General features: G+C 39.7%; 1 protein-coding gene and 1 non-coding gene across 2 annotated transcripts in view; both read right to left on the bottom strand.

The window, feature by feature from the left end:
• Positions 1–20288, bottom strand: part of NMS (neuromedin S) — a 49280-nt gene that overhangs the window by 18825 nt on the left and 10167 nt on the right. The window contains exons 3-4 of the mRNA XM_075562564.1: positions 11663–11816; positions 7887–7974 (exon numbers count right to left, since the gene is read on the bottom strand). The gene's annotated coding sequence lies outside the window, so the exon portion shown is untranslated. The remainder of the gene's footprint in view (positions 1–7886; positions 7975–11662; positions 11817–20288) is intronic.
• LOC142461773 (U1 spliceosomal RNA) lies at positions 12638–12801 on the bottom strand. The gene has a single exon (XR_012786971.1). It is a non-coding gene; the product is annotated as a U1 spliceosomal RNA (small nuclear RNA).

The raw sequence follows: 20288 nt of genomic DNA, 5'->3' as shown, positions 1-20288 counted from the left end.
TGATTGTAACACTTGTAAATGAGTGGCCCAAGTCACTAAGGAACAAACTTAGAGAGCAAGAATGGAATGGAAGCCAATTGAGGCCAATGAGGAGACCTTGAGGAATATCATTGCCTCAAGGGCAGGAGAAAAACAAAAACCAAGAAAAGATCAAAGTAGGATTTGTCAGCAAGAAAGCTCTATAGCAGTGGGTCTCAACCTGTGGCTCTCGACCCCTTTGGGGGTCGAATGACCCTTTCACAGGGGTCACCTAAGACCATCAGAAAACACATAAATATTTCACAATATATAATTATATATTGTTTTGTGATTCATCACTATACTTTAATTATGTTCAATTTGTAACCATGAAAATACATCCTGCATATCTGATAATTACATTATGATTCATAACAGTAACAAAATTATAGTTATGAAGTAGCGACAAAAATAATTTTAAGGTTGGGGGTCACCACAACATGAGAAACTGTTGGGTATTAAAGGGTCGTGGCATTAAGAAGGTTGAGAACCACTGCTCTATAGGAGAAGAGTGCTTCAAGGAAGAGGGGACTTCAAAAAACCTAAGAGTTGGCTGATGGTTGGAGGAAAGTCTTCAGACTTAACAATGAAAGTGTTATTTGTGAATCGTCTCATCAGAGGCTGGAGGTGATAGCGACAGAGAGGAAGCAGACTGTTCAGGAGACTTCCTTTCCAGGAGGGAAGTGAATGGCCTGGAGACAAAACCAAGCTGTGACACTAGATGTAGGGGGAGGAGGAAGACTGAATATGTAAGACAAGGAAAAGACATTGGTGGAGATAGGGAGATAAAAGGAAATTGAGGCACCAGAGTTGTGAAATAATCAAGATGTAGATTCACAAGCCAAGAAGGAGTGGATGGAAACACAAGTAGATCTGGAAATCGTAGGAAGAAATTTGAGCCATGGCATGTGACTGATGTATTTGTATTGCTGCTCTGCTCTGTGTTCCCCCACCCCCAATGAAGAAATATGGGGATCCCCTGCACATGGGAGCAAAACACTGCTTGGTCATGCATGATGCCCACGATGGGTTGGGGATGGAACATTATGACCCATAGGATTTTCATTGAATGATTTTTTTCACAAGTAGAGCACCATGTTCTGGTGCCCAGAGCACACATTTCTGTTAAATGATAGCAAAGAGTTATTTCAGATTAATACAGAGGAACAATTTTAAGAGAAAACAGACATTTATCATGGAAAGGAGGGAAACCAAGTGACCGCAAGAAGGAATGTTAGCATCAAAATTAGAAGTTATAGTTTCGTTTTGTAGCTTAATTTGCAGCTCATTGGAAAACCGAGCAAGGATCTCAGTCCATAGTTTTTCAGCGACAACCACATGATCAGCCAAGCTGCCCAACACACATACTGTACTTGATCTACTGTACTTGATCTATAGAGATAAATTTTGTATCCAGCGTCAGTAGGCTGCCTCCTGTGAGTCACTTTATAATACTGACGATGGAGTCACAGGAACTTGGTCATTCTCAGACCAGAGCCCTCCCAATGTCAAGAAGATGGCTTTGTGAGGTGGATGGGTAGAATTTCTGGGAGCCACCTGTGACTGGGAAAAGAGAAAAGTTCAATGTTCCCTAGGGAAACAGAGATCCTATCATTCGCCCCACCCCCACCCTGGACCCCCAAGGACCACATGCTACTTCGGTTGACAACTTCAGAGGGTATGGATATGGATCCCTCTAGGTGTGAGGAAAATGATCACCATGCCCACTTTGTAACACCATTTCCAGAGTTCTGGCACTTCATTCTCTCCATGTTCTCTTCCTGAAGCTCCAATACAAACCCCTCATCCTCAGGAGAGAGCTTCTCTGAATATTGTCACCAGGCCACTTGCTTCAGAAACACCTGAGGCCATCATGAAAAATGCAGGGGCTTGGATTCCACTGATGACTCGGAATGAGAATCGCTGGTTGTGGCCCCAGGGCCCTGCAGTGTAAACAAGCTTCCGAGAGGATTGTCCTTCAACTAACTGTGAGAATCCCCGCTCAGTTCAAACAGAAGCGCCCTGTTTCTCTTGTTTCCTTGAGAGTCACGAGCAGTGCTTTCCAGTCCCTTCTGCTTTCTCGCTCTGCTTCTCTTCTCTCTCAGGCTCCTGAGCATCCCTTTCGCCATTGCCTTAGACATGCTCGTGACGTGGGAAGTTATTGTGATACGGGTCTTGGAAAAACACAGACACTTGTATGCAAACAACAATAACAATGACAACAAACAAAGCAGAGGACTCTCCCGAAGCCAGGGAAATGTCTCTGGGGTTCTCTCTCTTGCAGTCCGGTTCCATCACAGCCATCTAACTACTCAGTGTATCATTCTCACCTCTCCTAAGCAGCCCGAATGGATGGAAGTTTTCTAAGACAGGTTTATGACTCAAATTTGCCATTTAGAGATCATTGTACAAGCAACACCACCATGTCCTGCTGACTGTTCCACAGGGCGGGCATCCTGGCCTTTCCGGTTTATAACCCATTATGACTAATTCTCACAACTCTTAGTCAGAGGTCACAACTCAGTTTTTCATTTCTACCCTCTATGTTAATGTCATTTAATGTGCTCTTCCTCAGAAATCAATGTTTTATTACCTGTCAGGACACCATCTGAGCCTCCTTCCCAGAACTCATGAGGCACAGGGCACCCGCTGCTGAGGAAGCAAATGGCCGATGGAAATAAAGCCGGACTGTGGCAACACAGTTAGTCCCCCATTTCTTATGTCAGTAATTTTATGGATGGAGACGTGCAGGCGAATTCATGGACCGACTCCCTTTCCCAGTGTGTGATGTCCACAGGACTCCCGCCACGATCATTATCCAGCTCTCATACCACTGCACCACATTAATCAGAAGGGACAAAGCCAACTCCTAAGCTCATGTCAGCCCATTAACCATCTGCATGAAAAAACACTAAAATGGGTCTTTTAGAAAAAAACGGAACCTGCCATGATGAGGAAAGAGGACATTTATTTTTTTACCTAAATTCCAAAGTTTTCTGGCTTTTATTTCCTTCGAATGTTTGGAATCTCTAAAGTACCAAAATCAAGATGACCAAAGTTTGAAGCTGTCTATTGTACACAGTTGATTATATTATGAATATATTATAATTATATTCATAAAGAGCCTGTAGCTATTCAGGATCTTTGTAAGCCATCAATTGTCAAGAGTGGACTTGTCAACTAATAGGATTATGCTGCAACCAGTGGGTACAGGAAAAGATACTGCCTGTCCACGTGACCTGAACCCCTGGATAATTATAATAAATGGGAGATAGTGTTTCTTTATGAAAGTATTACAACTAAGTTAGAAATATAGAATTTGAATATCTCATTGTACAACTCTCAAAGCATCAGTGACTGATATGACCACAACAAGATGAGACAGCCAGAAGTTAGCTGCCAAAATCCACCCATGGTCTTGTCAAAGGAATGAAGCCGGATTCTCATCCAGTTTCTGATCTAGTTGCCAAGTGACTGGAAATACAAATAACTTGGTGAAATGCCCCAGGAATGGGCAATCAGCAAAGGTCAGAGTGTGAGAAACTCCTCTCATGGGTCTGAGGTTCTCCAATAGAGCAATCGTCAAGAAATGAAAAACAGGAGAAGCCTATCATTGAAAGGAACTTGAAAGGCATATAAAAAATTCAATAATAGGCAAGATTACACGATATGTTCCTCCCATCAAAAATTCTGATGACAATCTAATTTTATTTTCCTTAGAAATCACATGCGTGTGTGTGATTGATCCCAAATAACTATTTACTTACTCATTTTGCTTCATTAAAATTTTTTTTCTTAAAAGTCCAAAATATTTCTTAAAATATTAAATGTTCTTAATATTTTTAAGATGTTAATCAAAATGGGTTGATTGTTTGATGTTAATCAAAATGGGATGATTGTTCAGAGGCATGGTGTACCTGCGTGTGGAGTTCCAAGTTTTTCCTCTTCTTTTAAAAAATGTCCCGGAAGTTTTCTTACAGTTTTCAGTACTTGTTTCTTTTTTAAGCATTATTAGCACTTCTTCCACATCTCATACAATTCCATAGAGCAGTCATCAGCAGCTGTTTGTTCCTTGGCTTTGATTGTCTTCTTCAAGGATTCTCAGCTTCATCGTTCTTTGTTACCTTCAATATTTGTCACTTTCTCTTGACTTTTTCTTTTGTTTCCCTTCTTTTTCTATTTTTCTTCTAGTTTAATGTTTATTCATGCCTCTGTTCTATCTAGTTTACTTATTTCTGATTCTTCCCTTTTATTTCTAATTCTTCCCTGAATTCTGTCACCTCATTTCTGAGGCTTTCTAATTCTGATTTTTTTTTTTTGCTTCTTGTGTCATTTTCTTAATGCTTTGAGTGCATTTTGAAGTAACAGATTATACTATTTTGTAGGCATCTCTTTCTGAAATGTGATGTCACTCTACCCCTTACTCTCTTTTCTCTTATAATAGCTTTGCATAGGGTTTGACCATGAGTCTTTCCACGGGCTCATTGCCATGTGGAGTCAGGGTTTTTCTGGACATTCGGGATTAGTGAAGGGTTCAGGGAAGCTTCTCTTACTCCACAGTGTACCTCTAGGGTTGAGTTTTTACATGTTCAAACACCTGACAGCTTGACTTCTGGTGTTTTCCGGTTCTGTTACCCTCCGTACTTGGGATTGGGTCTTCTCTCTATTTCATTCATAGTGCCTCTTCTACTTAGTTTTGTCCCATTTCTCAAAGTGTCCCCTAAGAGTGGAGCCCCAGCCTAGAAGGCAGTTGAAGCAGGTCCATTTGAAGGTTGGCAAGAACTGGCAACCAGCGTAGTGATGGCACATTGGGATCCTAGCTGCAAGAGAGAAAGAAGGGGCTTCCTGTTCCCATAGCTGCGAGTTTAGAAACTCACACAGGCAGTTCTACCCTGTCTTTCAGGGTCCTGATGAGTCAAAACTGACTCCATGGGAGTGAGTTTGAGGGATTTTTTTAAAGGGTAAGCCTCCTACAGCCAGAGTTTTATTAAAAATTTTCAACAGTTATTGGCAGCTAATTCACGTATCATACAATTCACTCAATCACACCAAGAAGAGCTGTCCAATGATCACCACCATCCATTTCAGAACATTTTCTTCATTCTTGTTCTCATTGCTATTAGCTTCTCATTTTCCCCCAACCTTCCCTGTAAGCTCCCCAAGAAACCATTCATCCAGCTACTGTCTATAGATTCATCTATCCTGGATTTCATAGAGAGAAAAACATTTAAAAGCAAACCACAAAAACCCAACAAGAATAACAAGGTAAAACAGCTAAACACCTCAATAGAAAAGAAAGCAGAAAATATTAAAAGCTAGAACAAATGTAAACATATCATAAGGGAGATCAAATAATAGGGTGCTAAATTTTAATCCAAATGCATCTGCAACAATCCACTCTCCAATGCAGTGTGCATGATAGCAAGCCTATTCACATTCCTGGTCCATGGCCAGAGGGGATCCACCAGGAGCTTCACCCATGTGCATAAAAATCCTGAAACTGCTTGTTGACTTTAAGAAAGACTATCCTAAGGACCCTCTGTGCTTCAATTGTTACAAGCTGAGCTGCTAAACCAAAGATGGGGATTTGAACCCGGCAACTGCTCTGCAGAACAGTGTGGCAGTCTGCTTCTATAAAGATTACAGCCTCGGAAACCCGGTGGGCAGTTCTACTCTGCCGTAGAGTGTCACTATGAGTTGGAATTCAGTTGAAGGTACACTGGAGCCTGCTCCAGCTACTTTCGTTCCTACCGTAGACCTGGGTTCTCACCTGCTGCCCGGCTGATCTTCCCACACTCCTGCATCTGCTCCCCACCTTGTTCTCTGTGGTGCTCTGGGTTTCATTTTCTCTGTCGGACCTTTCAGATATCGCACCTGTGCTTGTGTCTGCCTCTTCCCGCACAGATGAGACACTTCTATGAGATAAGTCTGTCATTTACCCTCACTCACTAATTTGGGGTTTAAGGACATATCCCCCAATCTAGCTTTGCTATAAATACTGTCTGTGGGCTTGGGGCTCTGCTAGCTATTGGCTCTGTACATAGTCCCAGAATCCTTTTACATTTTTCAATATTGTTCCACCAGTATCATGTTTAATGGATTCATGGTATTCCATTGAATGGATGTACATCTGTGCACCAAACTAATCTCCTTTAATGGACACTTAGGCTGTCTAAAGCATGGGATGTTTTCTGAGGGGCAAGCACTTTTTCTGAGGGTGCCACATTACCAACTGCCCTCCATGGACCACCCCAACCCCTCCTTGCCAGTTGACTGCAGCTTCTCTCAATACGGAAACAAGTCCTTGCCCCACACCCATGTGACATTAAACTAGAATCAAATGTGTTAACTTTCCACTCAGAGATCTCCATGCTGATCTCCACCTCTCACAAGTACATCACTTTAGTCCCTGCCAGGGTTTCAAGCCTCCTTTAAAACTCTGTCTCTCATGTTCATTGCCAAACATCACACGGGCTCACATCCATACACTGCTCAGTACATCCCTTAATCTAACCCCATAACCGATGCACAGCCTCTCTTAAATGCCCTTCCTTTCCATCCTCTGAGAATCCCAGTCCCCAACCCCCTAGGACATCTTTGTAATCTGTCTAGTTGGCATTTGGGATTTTATTTTAAACTGCAGATAAACCAAAAGAAAATACAATCACTTGTGTTCTCCACTCCAAGACATTAGGAGTGTGAATATTTGGCTAATACCCCTTCTGGTCTTTTATCAAAAATAAAAATGGAATCATATAAAAATAATTTTGAATACTTTTCTATATGATTAGATATTCATTAGCCATATCATCGTCACTTCCCTATTGTACTTCAATATAGCCAATTATCTAGGATTTTGGGGGGAAGTTTTTATATAATTATAGGTGACATTATTGTGGACATTAAAAAATATCATTGGGGGATTGTACAACTCTTATCACAATCCATACATACAAAGTGTGTCAGCATATTTGTACATTTTTACCCTCATCATTCTCAAAACATTTGCTTTCTACTTGAGCCTTGGCATCAGCTCCTCATTTTCCCCTCCCTCCCCGCTCCCCTCTCCCTCATGAACCCTTGATAATTTATAAATTATTATTATTTTATCTTACCTTACACTGTCTGACATCTCCCTTCACCCACTTTTCTGTTGTTTGTGGACATTCTTATAGTCAGGTCTTCACTTACATAAATGGCTATTTCCTTAGGAAAATCCCCAGATGTGGAGTTGCTGAGTCTTTGGATAGGTTAAGTGTTAAGGCTTCTGAAGCAAAATCTCCTACTTTTTCAACTATCTTAAAGTTGCTCCACTTTTTACTATTTTCTGCTTTTATTTGGATGGAGGTTATTCTGTTTTATTTTATCATTGTTGTTGATTTTGGTTTTTTTCTTGATTTATATATTTTTTTCTGTATATAAAATCCAGAATTGGCAAATCTATAGCTAGTAACTGGATTAACCATCAACTAGGGACATGACAGGGGAGGTTGGAGGAAAATGGTGGACTAACAGTAATAACTCTCTCAGAAAGAAGAAAATATTCTAAAATTGACTGTGATGAAGATTGTGCAACTCTTTTCAATATGATTTAATTGTACATGTGAAGCATATGCCAATTTTAAAAAAAGCTAAAAAATGTTTTTTTCCTACTTTCATGTGAAACAACTTCCTCCTCCCTCATGAAAAACTGGTATTACAATGGGACAGATCAGTTTTACACCATTGTATGCTATGAGTCCGGCAGCATCTCAACCAGGAGATCAAGTTTAATTTCAGAGCTGGTCCACAAATGCTAAGAAGGCTCAAAATTGTAGGCGCCAAACATTAGAAGCCCCCCTTTGCATTTGTTAAGAATCCTATTATACCGTTAGTCTGCTGGGCCTCTGCTGTATCACGCTACTCAGTGTGAGGTCCTTGAAGCTGAGAGACTTCCGAATCACAGGTGAAAAAATTCTTGGCAAGAAAAAAAGAAAAGAAAATCTTTTTGTTTTATATAAACAAGCAATTTGTCTCTGAATAAATATAGTTTTACATCCTTCTCTGAAAATTAGGACCTGCGGTATGATGTTGAATAGAGGTGATACAACACACATCTCTGCTTTTGTTCATCCACTACGTATGATATTTTGTTCATCCACTAAGTATGGCCATAAGATTGTAATGTTCTTGTTTGTTTTTGGTTTTGTGGGGGTGGTTTGATTTTTTTTCAGTAAATGCACTTCATCAGATCATAATAATTATCTTCTATGCCTAGTTTGTTAAGGGTTTTATCAAGAATAAGCATCAGATTTTATCAAATGTATTTCTACATGTATTGAGATAATTATATATTTTTTCCATTATTTCATGTGGTTAATTTATGCTCATTGATTTTTGATATTAGACATACACAGTTCTGGGAGAAGTAAGTTCCAAATCCAGACAGGTTCTAAGTCTATGACTCATAAGTTAGCCTGCAGTGGTTCTCAATCTTCCTAATGCAGCGACACTTTCATACGGTTCCTCGTGTTGTGGTGACCCCAACCATAAAATTATTTTCGTTGCTTCTTCATAACTGTCATTTTGCTATTCTTACGAATCAGGAGAGCCCTGTGAAAGGGTTGTTCGACACCCAAAGGGGTCATGACCCACAGGTTGAGAGCCACTGGGGGCTCTCTTGACTCATTTAGCCGCAGGGCCTGATGGACAGAAGATGAACTAGTTAGATGGCAGAGACAAATGAAGCCAAGTTCGTTCGGCAGCTAAGATGGCAGGCTGATGAAACTCACAGTATCATTAAGAAACACAGCAAGTCACTGGCTCAAGGCCGAGGAACCAGAGGTTGGAAGACAAGTCAGATTTGGGATCCAAGCCCAGCAAAAATCAAGCAGGCTTTTCCACTGTCCATTTATATTGGAAGAAGGTCACACCTTCAAGGAAACACCTTTTCAACTGATTGGCTGCTCATAGCAGCTCTCGTTATGAAAATAATTACATTATGTTAGACCTCATCATGAAGGATCACTAGGTCTTAACTGCCACACAACCGAGAATATTGGGCCACCCAAATGGACACAAAACCTTAACAATCATAGTGATTATTACCCTTGTATTGCAAGATTCAATTTTATTGTTTTATTTAGGATTTTTCTATCTGTAGTTTTGAAAAGTACTGTCTATAAATTTACTTTCTTCTAGTGTAAGATACGCAATGATTTCAGAAGAGTTAAAAATGTAAAAATAACCCTTAATATTTCCTGTAATAATGTTCTAGATCAGTGGTTTTTCAAGCTATTTGACCAAGACAATATCTAGCAAGTATAAAACCCTTTGCCATCAGGTTAAATTATAATTCCAACTTATGATGACCCTACAGAACAGAGTAGAACTGCTCCACAGAGTTTTCAAGACTATAATCTTTACAGAATCGAATCACATCTTTCTCCCATGGAGCAGCTGGTGGGTTCAAACAGCTGACCTTGGTTAGTAGCCAACTGCTTAGCCATTGGACACCAGGGCTCCTTTGGCACATAGTAATCATTTAATAAATGTCTGTGAATGAATGGACGTGCTTATCAGTGGCCATTAATAAAGTGGTTTCTATACACAATTGGCAGCAGCATTCCTTCTTAAGACATTCCATTGTTCTAAATTTTTCTAAGGACTAGAGTGTCATTGATATTTAAATTTGCCTATTATTCCTGTTGTGGTTGTTGTTAGTTACCACCAGGATGGTTGTGATTCATGGTGACCTGCTTGTGCAAAGGAGAACTGCTGCTCCTTTGGGTTTTCCAAACTACCGTATATACTTGAGTATTAGCAGAACCGAATATCAGCTGAGGCACCTAATTTTACCACAAAACTGCATTAAAAAATGTGCTGAAAAACTCGGCTTACACACGAGTATATACTGTACCTTCTATGGAAGCAGGTTCATCAAGTCTTACTTCTGAGGTGCCTCTGGATGGGCTTGACCTGACAACCTTTCAGTTAGTAGCACAGTACTGTCATAGTTAAGGTGTTGTGTCAACTTGGTTGGATCAGGATTCTCAGTGGTTTGGCAGTAACACCTACTAATTCCCATGGCTTACTACAGTTCTAAGCCTCCATAATATTGTTGTGTAATGCAACATTGTTAAGAAGATCACAGCCCTGGTGTAATTAATTGCCTCCAGAGAGGGGCTTGCACCCAAAATAAGTGTGGAAATGCATACTTATTTTTTGCTGGGTGCGGACACTGCACCTAGCTCATTAACAATCAGTTCTACAGGTTTGAGCCTTGAGCCAAGGGGCTACCATATTGCCTTGTGATCCTGAGAGTTATCAGAGGCCAGCTATGTGATCTGCTGACCTCAAATTCATTCATTGACGTAAGTATAAATTATATATATAATAATCAAACTCATATATATTATATATAATCAAACTCACTGCCATCAAGTCAATCCTTACTCATAGCAGCCCTATAGGACAGGGTAGAACATTCCCTGTGGTTTTGAAGACTATAAGCCTTTAACAGGAATAGACAGTCTCATCTTTATCGTGTGAAGAGATGACTGGTGGGTTTTGAACTGCTGACCTTGCAGTTAGCAGCCCAATCAGTAGCTCATTACCCCATCTCTCTCTCTCTCTCTCTCTCTCTCTCTCTCTCTCTCTCTCTCTCTCTCTCTCTCTCTCCTTATTACTCTCACTCTGTGAGTATGTGTATGTGTCTGTGTGTGTAAAATGTTTCTGTGTGCCAATGGTTTTGCTTCTCTAGGTAAAGCAGCCTTAGACAAATAGTTAACCATTACCATATATTTTACCTAGGGCAATGGTTCTCAACCTGTGGGTTGTGACCCCTTTGGGGGGTTGAACGACCCTTTCACAGGGGTCCCCAATTCATATCAATTGCAAAATGACAGTTATGAAGTAGCAATGAAAATAATTTTATGGTAGAGGGTCACCACAGCATGAGGAACTGTCTGAAATGGTCACAGCATTAGGAAGGTTGAGAACCACTGACCTAGGGACTTGGCTAGCTACCAGAAAAGCTATAACACATTTATCGTTACTGCCCTAATGTAAACTTCTTGGGGCGGGGAAGGCACCTGCTCAACCCATTGTCTCCTAGTTAGGTAAGTTACTTGGGTGATCCCACATGCAAGTGAATGTTAACTTGAATTTGTATTCTTAATTTCCACTTAAAATATCGTAGCAAAGAAAAGGCTTATAACCATGATGTAGTATTGAAACAGCATCATTGGGTGTGCAAGGCAAGAGGAATTATCACACTCTCCAAATCACAGAAACTGCTGTTTGGCAAGGTTATTATAGTCAAAATATACTTTGTAAACGTCTGTCCCACTGCACTGAAATACTTTTTGACAAAAGTGCCCAGCCACCTTTGAAGAGGAGCTGCTGAACATTCAGTAATAAATTGGTCCAAATAAGAGGGTGGTGCGGAGGAAACAAAACAAATTTTGACCAAGTAGGAACTCTAGATAAAATGCTAATTTCAGAATCACTCTCTCAGGCCTTGTCGTAGTGCACTGTCACGCAAGTTCCAACTCAGGGTGACCATGTATGACACCGAGGACTGTCCTATAGGGCTTCCAACACTGTATACGGTATGAAAGCAAATTCTCTCTCACTTAGGGACAGGTATCCTTGAACTACAGACCTTTCTGTTAGCAGGCCAGTCCTTAACGATCACCCCGCCAGGATGCCTTCCCTCTGTTCTTGGACTTCTAAAACCAGTAGGATCCAGTATTCAGGTCACTATTGGCAGTTTGTTTCTACAAAGCTGTGTGTTATTTCCAGGGAATCTTTAGACTCTGAAAGTAAAGAAGAGTTAGGTTAAAATTTTGAGTGTAGCACTGGAAAAGAATGGGTATGTATTGTATGCATATATGATTACTTAGTGTGTTAGTCTGGGTTGACTAGGGAAAGAAATCCATAGAAACTCATATGTGTATAAGAAAAAGGTTATATACAAGAGCAGTTGAATATTGAGAAAACATCCCAGCCCAGTCCAGATCCAGTCCATAAGTCAGATATTAGCCCATATGTCTGATACCAATCTAAAAAGTCCTCTTCAGACTCACAAAACACATGCAATGATGCTGAATGCAGGAAGATCACAAGCCAGTAGTGGTAGAAGCATCTCAGCCCTGCCAGGGGTCTCCATGTGGCTCCTCCAGTTCCCAGAGCATGGGATCAGTCAGTGTAGTGCCATGTGTCTTGTCAGTAGAGTGTCTCTCAGGGATTGAGTTTTGAGTCTCATCAGTAGAGAGTTTCCAAGGGAGTGAGCCCAGAGAGAGGATGTCTCCTGCCTCCAAGGAGGAAATACCAGAGTTCCCAGAATTCTCAAGAGAAGACCATGCCCACACAGAGGCCTCATTAGCTATGACCCAATTGACAGACTAGACTCCACCCCTTCACTCTTAATCCTCTCAAGTCCCAAATTGACACCAGACTATGTAACTACCACAGACCACCCCTTGTCAATTTGACACTTTAACATAAAATTTAGCCATATATAATATTCAAATAAACAATAATAAAATCATATTTGTACCTAACAGGATAAAACTAAAATGCATATAATTCAATATGTGCCATCCTCATTTAAACATAACATTCTTTTTTTTTTAATCAGGGGAGAGCGCAAACACAGTCCCCCACTACCACAAATTATGCAGTAGAATTTCTCCCATTTGGGGAAATCACAAGGGTCAGCACATCCGGAGTGCAATGGGTGAGCCTCACCCTGAGAAAACCACCTTCGTGATCATGGTATCTCCCCTGCCAGGTAATGAACATAACAATTTATAAGTAAACAAGACAAAAAATATCCTATGCCTAACAATTACAGTTAAGTAACACCTACACCTTAATCTTATAATCCTATGAATATATTCCCCGACCTATGCAAGTTTGTAAGCCAGCCATTTCATGCCTTTATCACCCCAATTTTGGGTGTCCAATTTCTATACTGCCCACTTACATCAACCCAATGCTCTGAGGAGACAGTCATATTCTTTGACATGAAAAATCTTCATTCCAGTTGGAGCCTTGTGAAATCCACATTCATAAGCAAAGTCAAATTAGGACAGGCCATCCATAGAGTCAGAAGCAATATGTACCAGTTCACAGGTTCAAATATCTTTTCATTTAGTCCAGTTCTGGTCAACTCAATGTGGGCTGCCTCTCTTAGCCTTACCAGGGTTTCCAATGGTCACCTTGCCTTAGACCATAGCCCCATCACAAATTCTCAACAGCCCTCTTGTGCTAGGTCGTGAACTTCAGACCAGTCAACCTGCTCTCATTTTCTCTTCTAGTTCCTTGTAAACCAGACCCACAAGTGTCAGTGGCCAGACTCAACCCATCTCTTTAATGCTGCATTTCTCCCACTTCCACCCAACAAGTGGATCCAGGTGGCCACCTAGAAGCATTTCAGCCTGCCAACAGGCTACCTTTAATGTTCAGTCCCAGAGAGGAGTTTTCTTCATAGTTCCAGATTTTTTCCAGCTTCTGACAAAAACCACTAGTTCATGATTTCAAAAAAAAACAGAGTTCCTCTTTCTTCAATCTGTCAATCTTCTCCCAGGCAAGTCTCTTGGAACACAAATGTCCCAAGTACTCCAAAGCACTGGGTAGGACTTATCCTTTCAAAGCCTTCTTTGTAGGTGTGACCTAAAACCATTTAAGGATCCAATTTTAATGGCTGAAGACATGCTCTCTATTTTCATAATTCCCAATAAACATTTCTATCATTCACAAGGAGAAGAAATCAATATAAACAAAGTAGAATCGGATACTAAATACAATTCTTAGAGCAGTTAAGTTCAATCCTTATTTAGCTCATCTAAATACTAATCTAAATTAGTCTATATATACAAAAATGTGGAATTAAGCCTCTGAGAGCATCAAAGCCAGGATTTCTGTCAGCCATTTTGACCTTATGTCAGCCATTTCCCCTAAGTACCATGGTTTCTGAGAAATTTCAGGGGTGATTTCTACCCTTGAGCTCAAAACACAGGAATAATCAAAGGCTACACCGGACAAAAATAATTAAAACTTTAATTTCCCATATTCTTTCCAGAAAACAACATGGAAAACTGCATGGCCATATCTGACCTCTGGCTAGCCCAAGAAGAAAACTTACCATGAGGGAGAGGTTAAACAAACATCCACTCTCCATCTTTATGATTTGTTTCTCTAGGACCCCACTCCCGGTACCATAATGTGTTAGCCTGGGTTGACTAGAGAAGCAAATCCATAGCAACTCATATTTGTATCAGACAAGAGCAGTTGAATATTGAGAAAACATCCCAGCCCAGTCCAGATCAAGTCCCTAAGTCCACACTTGGTCACTTAACATCCTTGGTCATTTAACAAGTCATTTTATGTAGTGTTCTCTGCCCTCTCCTACAAACTACCACCAAAGTCAAACTTACTACCATTGAATCAACTCCAAACCCATAGAGATCTCATAAAGGATTTATACATCATTATGAGAGCAGGCAGCCTCATCTTTCTCCTGTACAGCTGCTGGTAGATTTGAACTACCTCCCTTGCATTAGCAGTTCTAATCTTACCTGACAGTGCCTACAAAACCCGTTCCTAAATTAACACAGTGTCTAACATACAGTGGCATCTTAGAACTGAAGTCCTCTAGCAATTTAGGATCTCGACTTGATCAGTGTTCCCAAACCTGCCCATTGGAATTCTCTGGAAGCTGTTAAAACTTAGGATCCCCTGTAAGGCTGAAGGGGATTTTCAAAGTATACAGGCGAGTAAGAAACACAGAGACCTTTCAAGGGTCATGGAAAATTGTATCTAAATGTGGGTGATAGTTAAATGGGTGGATATAATTGTGGAAATTCATTGAGTTGTATTCTTAATATTTATGTATTTTACTATCCATAAATTATAATTCAATAGTGGTTATTGTTGGGGTGTTGTCCACAACTCTGAAGTTTCAAAATTACCAACTCCTCCATGGGAGAAAAATGGGGTTTTCTACTCCCATAAAGAGTTACAGTTTCTGAAACATAGGGGCAGTTCTATCCTGGCCTAGGTCGTTGTGTCTGCATTGACTTGACGGCAGTGAGTTTGGGTTTTTTTTTTTGTTTTTTGTTTTGGTTAAAGCATTCTTAGCATTAAGATAATTTAGTCTCCAAGATTCACCTGGACTTTACCTTTAAGTCATGCCAATTTTTGACCCTACCCCCACCCCAGCCCCAGGAATGACTAGAGGAAGAATCTCTAGGGCCCTGGGTCTACTGGTCTTCATCTCTTTACACATAGCCCTGATGATGTATCGGGAATGATATCCAGGTGTGAGAATTAATGGTAAATAGGAAGACACCTGTCAGCTGTGAAAGAATCAAGGTATTTCCATTGCCGCTAACTCATTATTGCTAGAGAGATTTGGGTGGATAAGAACACAAAGCACAAGCATGGTAAGAATCCAGTGTTGGACTTGATAGAGTTTTTCTGGTGAGGATCCTAAAATAATCTTTAGCAATAAGTTAGCAGGCGTTTGGCACTCCTTAATACTCACTGTCTCCTCGTACTTCATTTTTAATAGGTTTTATCTGAGAGAAATAACTTTCTCCATGCTATGTGAACTCAATATTAAGAAAGGAATGGGACAAATTTTTCAAAATGCCAACCTGGCATATTACTTTGCCTTCAGAGATGATCCCACTGCTGCATTCTGAACAATGCACCCTGTGCGGCGGGGGGCGGGTGGGGGATGGGGGAAGATAAACAGCAAGTGGGCTTTAGTCAGCACTCATTAGTATATTGGTTAGGAAACTTAGAAAAATAAGCCCCATTCTTCTGTGACTGGAGAGAAAATAGTAATTATATCTTCACCAACTGGATGGGTTAATTATGTAACTATATGCCTCACAAACACACAGATCTGCTCTTTCGTTTCTTATTTTCTGCTCTTCGGATAAAGGTTTCCTACTTGTACATATCTCCTTCCACACCTTGCAACTTCTGTTACAGGGCTTTGTTGCTGTTAAGTGCTGTCCTCTTGGTTCAGACTCATAGAGACCCTGTGCACAAAACAACAAAACACCACCCAATCCTGTGCCACCCACACAGTACTGACTAAGTCTGAGCCACTGTTACAGCCACGGTGTCAATCCATCAGGTCAAGAGTCTTCCACTTTCCCGCCGTTGTCCCTCTACTGTGCCAAGGGTGGTGATGTGATTTCCCAGAGACGTTTCTCCCCACATAGCATGCTGAACGTAAGTGAGGAAGGTCTCACCAACCTTGCTTCAAAGGAGCATTCTTATACTTCTTTCAAGACAGATTGGTCTGTTCCTCTGGCAGTCCATGGGACTTTAAAAACTCTGCTAACACCATAATTCAAGTGCATCAATTTTACTATGGTCTTATTTATTCACTGTTCAACTTTGCTCAGAGTGACATCTTTGCTGTTTAGCACTTAGAGCAGGTCTCACGCAACTGATTTGGCCAATTCAGTACGTAACTTGCCTTGAACTTCTTGACAATTCCTATTCCTTCTTTTATTATGGTACTGTCTATTGATCCAGTTTTGCTTATTGGGTTTTTCGTACAGCAGGATTTTGCGCATTCCATTATAAAACTTTAGTCTTCTTAAGATGCCCTTTGAAACATTCCTTGCATCGGGATTTCTTCCATTTGCTTTAGCTACTCCATGTTCAAAAGCAAGTTTCAGAGTCTCTTCTGACATTCACTTTGGTCTTTTCTGGTCTTTTGAATGATGTTTTGCTTTCTTCTTGCATTGTATTCTTTATGTCATCTCATAACTCAATAGTCTTGGAACATTAGTGTTCAATACATGTCACATCCGTTCTTCAGATGTTCTCTAAATCCGGGTGGGATATAATCAAGCTTGTATTTTAGCTTTTGTGGTCTTGTTTTCATTTTTAAAACTTCAATCAGAACTTGCATATGAGCAATTAATGACCTGTTCCACAGAGACCCCCTGGCCTCATTTTGACTGATGAAATTGAGTTTCTTTATCATCTGTTCCCGTAGATGTAGTAAATCTGATTCTGCTGTATTCCATCTGGTGAGGTCCATGTGTACAGTCACTGTTTGGTATTTTTTAAAAAGTATTTGAATAAAGAAAATGTTGGTCTTGCAAATTTATAGCTTGTGATCTCCAGCTTCATTTCTATCACCAAGAACATATTTTCCAACTTTCAAATTCCTGTTGTTAACAGTTATTGATGTATCTTGACCAATTCAGCTGGAAAAAGTTGGTGGACATCTTCAATTTTTCATCACTAGCTTTAGTGGTTGGTGCTTGAATTTGAGTATTAGTTGTATTAATTGAAATCCTTTTTGGCTTATAGATATTGTGTTATCACAGGCAGCCTTGATTGTACTTCTAGACAGATCTTGAAATGTTCTATGAATGCAGTGCCATTTCTCCTGAATTTGTCACTCCTGGCACAGTCAACTCCATGATTGTCCAACTCAAAATGGCCAGTATCAGCCTATTTTAACTCACTAATTCCCAGTATGTCTAGCCGTATCCATCATTTTTATGATTTTTAATGTTTCTAGCTTCATACTTTGTACACTCCTCATTTCAATGATTATACTTGAAAGCCACCACAGTTCCAGTGGCAGACAAGTGGTGATACAGGTCTTACATCTAGGTATGAATTTCTGTCCTTTACAGTGACTTTGCATGGATCCAGGTCTAGCTTCCATAGGTTATTAGAGCTGCTATTCAGATAGCAGACAGATTTTAATTTAGGCCATAAACTAAATGACTTACCAAACTGCACAGCAAGGGCAGAATAGAAATTTGGACATGTTGTCAGGAGTGACTAGTCTGTGGAGAAACAACACATCATATCTGATAGAGGGATGGTGGGAGAGAGGAAGACCGTCAACGAGATGGATTGTGCCACTGGGGGTGCAGCAGTGGGCTCGAGCATAGGAACAGTTATGAAGATGGTATAGGACTGGGCAGCGTTCCCTTCTGTTGTGTATAGGGTCGTTATCGGTCAGATTTGACTCAATGGCACCTAACAATTGTTAGCTGATCATTCTTTCTACCCACTATTTTAGTCACTAGATCCATAAAAATGATGTGAACTGCAATGCTTATTCATCTGTTATTTTATAGATATCTCAGTTATTCCCATATACGAATGTTTATGTACACACATTTTCACTTCTCTTGGGTATGTGCCGAGGAGTGAAATTGGTGGGTAATATGGAACTATTTAACATTTTGAGAAACTTTTCCAAAATGTTTTCCATGGTGGCTGCATCATTTTACATCCTTGCCAGTAGTATATGAGGAATCAATGTCTCCACAGCCTTGTCAATATTTGTTATTGATTTTTTAAATTATACTCATCATTGTGGTATCTCATTATGATTTTGATATCTCTAATTAAACTAATGATACTGAGCATGTTTTCATATACAGATGGAAAACTTTGGGAAAATGTCTATGCAGAACTTTTGACTATTTTTATTATTTATCTTTTCATTATTAAATTGTAATAATTCTTTGTATATTGTAGAAACAAGTATTTTATAAGATGCATGACTTTCAAATATTTCTTTCCATATAAAGATTGTGCTTTAATTTTATTAGTGATATCTTTGAAGCACAATATTTTAGTTTAAATTAAAACCTTTTTTTCCTTTTGTAACTTATATTTTGAGTGTCATGTTTAAGAAACTATTGCCTAACCCAAGAGTCAGATATCTATGTTTTTTTATTAAAATGTTTTATCTTAAGAGTGTTATAGTTTTAGCTCTCGCAGTTAATTTTATGATCCATGTTAGGTGATTTTTTGTATATGGTATGAAGTAGGTGTTGATTTCATTATTTATTTATTGCATGTTTTTAAAAAATCATTTTATTGGGGGGCTCATACAACTCTTATCACAATTCATACATTGCTTATTTTGCCTATGGATATCCAGTTTTCTTGCACAGGTTGCTGAAAAGGCTATTGCATCATTTAATTATCTTAGCTGCCTGGTCAGAAACCAACTGCATATAAATGTGAAGTCATATTTCTAAACTCACAATTCTACTACATTGGTCTATGTCTATCTTTATGCCATAAGGAGCCCTGGTGGCACAATGTTAAGGCACTTGCCTCTTAACTGAAGTGTTGACAGTTCAAACCCACCCTCAGCAGATGACTATTGTAAAAACCTGATGATATATGTACTCTGTCACACCGGGTCCCTGAGAGTCAAAAATCAACTTGACAATCCCCAACATGTCAGTTCCATAATGTCTTGATTACTACAGCCATTTAGCAAGCTGTGATATCATTAAGTATGAGTCTTCCAAGTCTGTTTTTCTATTTCTAAATTGTTTTGGCTAATTGAGTCCCTTGAAGTGCTATGTGAATTTTAGGATCAGATTTCAAATTTCTGCCAAAAGTCAGCTGGAATTTTGATGGCGATTGAGATGGTCCAGCAGATAAATTTAGACTATTACCATTTGAACTGTATTTGAACAACCCTTGAACACAGATGTCTCTCCATTTACTTAGGTCTTTAGTTGCTTTCAGTAATTCTTGTTTTCAGAGTAAACGTTTTGCACCTCTGTTGTTAAGTTTATTCTAAGTCTCACAGATTGAATTATGTCACGCCCAAATAAGGGTCAACTTAGGTCATGATTCCAGTATTGTGTGGTTGCCTCCCATTATGTAATTTGATGTAATTACCCACATTTTGTGATGTGTTATAAATCCTAATATCCATATGAGACAGGATTAGTGAGGGTATATTTTGAGTCATAATCCTGTAAGAGTCTTGAGTACTTGACTTATACCCTGTTTTAGGAGTGCTTTTCTCTTACGTCAGCTAAAAGGAGAGCAATACTAGATAGGAGAGTGATCTTATTATCACCAAGAAAGGAGAACCAGGAGCATCCTTTGGACCCTAGACCAAATGCTGAGAACTTTCTAGGCCCCGGGGTAAAGACTGATGCCAATCTACATGGAGATCTCCAAGGAATCAGCAAACAGAAGCTGAGGAGACAAGGACCTATCACCAAAATAGACAGAGAAATATTTCATTGGTGCCCTGAATTTGGCCTTCTGGCTTTCTAAATGTGATAAAAGATTTTTGTTTCTTAAAGCTATTCACTTGTGGGTTTTCTGTTACAGCAGCACAAGAGTGAAGCAAAGTGTTTAATTCTTTTTACTGAAATGTTTTCCCAATTTTACTTTGATTGGTTCATTGATAGAAATGTAATTGATTTTTGTATATTGATTTATCCTGCCACATTGCCAATCACCTTTAA

This window comes from Tenrec ecaudatus, chromosome 11, assembly GCF_050624435.1.
Source record: "Tenrec ecaudatus isolate mTenEca1 chromosome 11, mTenEca1.hap1, whole genome shotgun sequence".
NCBI lineage: Eukaryota > Metazoa > Chordata > Mammalia > Afrosoricida > Tenrecidae > Tenrec > Tenrec ecaudatus.
Note: the sequence above shows the minus strand (reverse complement) of the source record. Positions and strands in the feature narration are given on the sequence as shown.